This window comes from Calidris pugnax, unplaced genomic scaffold, assembly GCF_001431845.1.
Source record: "Calidris pugnax isolate Ruff unplaced genomic scaffold, ASM143184v1 scaffold215, whole genome shotgun sequence".
Lineage (NCBI taxonomy): Eukaryota > Metazoa > Chordata > Aves > Charadriiformes > Scolopacidae > Calidris > Calidris pugnax.
In genome coordinates, this window is record NW_015090997.1 from 288,841 (window position 1) to 293,474 (window position 4,634).

Here is a 4,634-nt window from a genome sequence, read left to right on the forward strand (position 1 = left end):
GATTAGCAAGGAAGGGTCCTCTGTGCTGAAACACTCGTTCCATGTGCCCACCAAGGAACGTGAGTGATCCTGGATTTGAGGAGTGCAGAGCCCTGAAATCTGGCTGTGAGCAGGCGGGTCTCTGCGGGCAGGTTTAGGCTCCCTGTTGCCAACCATCCAGCAGCATCTCAGGCTGCAGACACCTCACCTGACAAGGCCCAGAGCTCTCCCCATCCATCCTTCTCCCCTCCTGCCTCCCCGTGCTCTGCTGGGGGATCTGCTGGAGCTGTCATAGCCCCTTGTGCCTCTCCTTCGTGCTGGTTGGGGCACAGCGCTGTTTTCACAGCAGCCTGCTCAGTTCAGTTTTTTTCCTGGAAAAAAAATAGATGCTATTTTGTGTGTTTAGATTTTTCTTTCAGTCGCCAAGTGCTGTTGACGGGCCCCTTGTGGCTGGGAAGAGGGCACCCAGTGACTCTCCTGGTTGAGCCTGAGGCATTTTGAAGTTGGGAGGATTAGGCTGTTGGTGTCAGAAAAGGACATCTGTGTCCAGTCCCTGGATTTCTCTGTGTGTGGAGGCACCAGCTGGAAAACAGGTCAGTGGGCACAGGCAGATTTCTGCAGCCCCGGTCCTTAGTGCTGCTTTCTGGATGGGATGGAGCCCAGTAGCCCTTGAGGAGTGGTGTAAAATCGAGCATGGGGGTCGCAGCCCCTCTCACAAGCTCTGCCTGAGCACAGTGTTCCCTGCTCTCTTCCTTTCCCTGCTGCTTTTTGTGCCCCTCAGCTCGGTGGCAGCCGAGACACCTTCCCTTCCACTGCTGGAGTGTTGCTGGAAGGGCTTCCCTGGGGTCTGTGGGAGTAAAACCTGCTCTGGCTGCCTGACTGAGCCCTTTGTAAATGATCTCCCTGAATGCTGCCGGCGCTCCGGGCTTTTTAGTTTTCCCATTTGGATATAAATCAATTCAGTAAACTGAGCAGTTTCACATAAGCAGCTCTTATGGACTGGGGAACTTCACCCAGTTCCACCAAGTCTAAGCCACGTGCTGGAGCTGCCAGCCCTATTAAACCTGCTCTGATGCCTGAGTGTAAATTCAGTGTATGAGTGAGCATGAGAGGGGGGGAAAGCTCTTCACATCTGTCAAGGGTGGGGGAAAAAATCCCGTGGAGCCTGATTTCAGTGGCTAAAAATTTTTCAGCTGGGAAATGCTGATTTTCCTCTGAAATAAGGGCAGGTTGGAAGCTCTGTTCGTTGCCCTGGACAAGGCCAGAACCAGCTGAGCTCCACAAAGCCCTGCTGGGGCACAGGCAGTTTTGCTCTCGCTCGTTAGGCAAGGAGGGACTCGTTAGGGACAGTCCCTGCCTCCCCCAGGGAAGAGCTGAATGACCCCTTAGGGTCCAGGTCGAGACCAAAGTCAGTCTGGGCTGGGGCAGTCCCAGCCCCTGGATCTCCTCACAGAGCTGGTCCTTGCTCTGGAGACGAGGAAGGTTGGGATGAGCGAGGGGGAACCAGCTCTGGAAAAGCACAGGAGCAGCTGGATCCCAACCAAATGGTGCTCAAGGACCTCTCTGAAGCTGTAGAAAAATCCTTTCCTGCTCCTGAGTTCTCCTCCTCCTACTGCCAAAGCTGTTTGCTGTGCTCAGGAGGCAGAGGTGGGCTCCTTGCCCCACCAGGCTGCGCTCCCACACCCTCAGAAGGGTGGGTGATAGATTTTTTGAGGCAGTTTTCCCCATTCTGCCTTGCTCTCCCCTTCCCCGCCTTCGCAAGATGCCCGTTGTGGTGGTAGCTCTGAACCTCCTCCCCTCCACCCTGGGGGTGGGACTTCTCCCAGATCTCCTTTGGCCAAAGCTCTGTTCAGAAAAAAAAAACACCAAAACCCAACAAAACCCAAGAAACCAACTCTCAGAACCTGCTGAAGTCTCAGCCCGGGGACTTCTGAGTGTTCTCTGCTGCTCACCCCATTTCTCTGCCTAATTTTGAGGAATAGATACGAGACTTCCTTCCATTAACACTTAATATTTTCTAGAGAGATAGAGAGATAAATATATATATGAGAAATTTCCTAGTCTTTTAAGTGTCACGTCACTATTTAGTTCCCTAAGAAATGATTCCCCCAGAGGAAGGATCTACCATTTCTGGTATATATATATATGAGAAATTTCCTGGTCTTTTAAGTGTCACATCACTATTTAGTTCCCTAAGAAATGATTCCCCCAGAGGAAGGATCTACCATTTCTGGTCTCCTGTAAGAGGAGGAGGAGACCCAGAGGTGACTGGGAGCTGCTGGGCTGGTGGTGTCCGTTCCATGAGGTCCAAGCTGTGGGGGGGTTGGAGCAGGGGAGGGAAGAATCTCATTGAAAATTGAAGGATATTGATGGTCAGAAACTTTTCCCACCCGTTGCACTCAAATGCATGCCTACTCCACAGCTGACTGCAAATGAAAAAAAAAATAAAATAAAATACTGGTTTACTCTTTTTATTAAAGGAAAAAGACTGTCTTTAATTATTTATAGTTCCTATAACTGAATTGACAGGTGTCAACTTAACTGATAAATTATATTTGGTTAAATAAAGATGACATTTATTTATGTGGACTGTGGTGTCTTTCCTTCACGTGCCTCTCAAAGGTCTTTCTGGGGTTTTGCAGCTTATTTTAGCTTGTACTGAAAATTCTCCTGATTTGCAGTGGGCTGAGAGTTTGGAAAATCAAATCCATTGCTGTGCAGGAGGCAAAGGGTGATGGGGACAAGTGGCAGGTCCCGGGCATGGCTGGGGCTGTGGCCGGGGTGGATGGAGGTGGCTTTGGGGACGGTGGGTGTTTGTCCTCAGCCCTCGTTGTGCACAGAAGCCCTGCCCCGGGGCCTGGTGGAGGTGTGTGGGACAAAAGGCTTCTGCGTGGGTTTGGGGCCGAGCAGCCCCTGAATCTGCAGGAACTCGTGGCTGTGGAAGGGTTTCCCGTCCTCCCCAGCTGTGGGGTTTGCTGTTGGGGGCTGTTTTCCTGCAGGGATGTGTCCCCTGACTGCTCGCCCAGACAAGGGTGGTGTTGGAGACCCCAGAAACAGGAGACCTAAAGCAAAGCTCTTCTGATTCACAGTGGGCTGAGAGTTTGGAAAATCAAATCCATTGCTGTGCAGGAGGCAAAGGGTGATGGGGACAAGTGGCAGGTCCCGGGCATGGCTGGGGCTGTGCCCGGGGTGGATGGAGGTGGCTTTGGGGACAGTGGGTGTTTGTCCTCAGCCCTCGTTGTGCACAGAAGCCCTGCCCCAGGGCCTGGTGGAGGTGTGTGGGACAAAAGGCTTCTGCGTGGGTTTGGGGCCGAGCAGCCCCTGAATCTGCAGGAACTCGTGGCTGTGGAAGGGTTTCCCGTCCTCCCCAGCTGTGGGGTTTGCTGTTGGGGGCTGTTTTCCTGCAGGGATGTGTCCCCTGACTGCTCGCCCAGACAAGGGTGGTGTTGGAGACCCCAGAAACAGGAGACCTAAAGCAAAGCTCCTAAATGCCAGGGGCTGGGGAGCTGCCACCAAGGCTGGCACGAACCTCTCTGCTGGCTCCAGAGGAGGAGCTGAGGGTGCTGAGGCACAGGATGGGTGCCCTGGGCTCCTGGGGGTGGGAGAGGGTTGTGTTTTCTGGTTGGGGGAAGGAGTGGTGGGGGCAGCTTCTGAACACGGGTTGTGGAGAGAAACATTTTGCCATTATTTTAAGGCCTTGAAGGAATCCCAACAGTGGTGTAGCACGGCTTTAAAAATATACACACGTGTGTGTGTGTGTGTGTGTATGTTGTGGGTTCTTTTTAGCTGTCTGCTGGTTGCAAAGGGGCAGGGTCTGCAGAGGGCAGGGTCTGAGCAGGCAGGGATGCGTGGAACTGAGTCTGGGGGTCTGTGGGGCAGAGCCTGGGGGTGCAGGGATGTGTGGAGCAGGGTCTGGGGGTGCATGGGGCAGGGTCCAAGCGTGCAGAGGGAAAAGAGCAGGGTCTGGAGGTGCAGTGATGCACGAAGCAGGGTCTTGGGGGTGCAGAGGGCAGCGGCTGGGGATGCAGGGGCAGATTCTGGGGTGCAGGGGGCAAAGAGCAGGGTCTGGGGGTGCAGGGCAGATGCTGGGCGCCGCCGCCTCCACCTGACCCTCACATGACCGGGGGGGGCCGGGGCCGGGGCCGGGATGGGGCAGCGCGATCGCATGTTCAAGGTGCTGGTGGTGGGGGACGCCACGGTGGGGAAAACCTCCCTGGTGCAGCGCTACGCCAACGACAGCTTCAACCGGCACTACAAGTCCACGGTGGGAGGTGAGTCCGGCTCCTCCGGGGGGGTCCCCAGCGGCTTAAACACACCCCAACTTCCTCCAACCCCCCCTCCTCCGGAACTACTGCTTTTATCGCTCCTGGGTTCTGGGGGGAACTCGCCCCCCTCCTGCCCTGCACGGGAGGAAGAGTGTGTGAAAGGAGCAGAATAATAACCAGTATAACCAGTATAGGGGAGGGGTGGGTGTTCTGGGAAGCACTGAGAAGGGTCTGGGGGTCCTGGTGGGTAATAAGCTCTCCATGAGCCAGCACTGAGCCCTTGTGGCCAAGAGGCCAATGGGATCCTGGGCTGTGTAGGGAAGAGAGTGGCCAGGAGGTGGAGGGAGGTCATTCTCCCCCTCTGCTCTGCACTGGGGAGGCCACAACTGG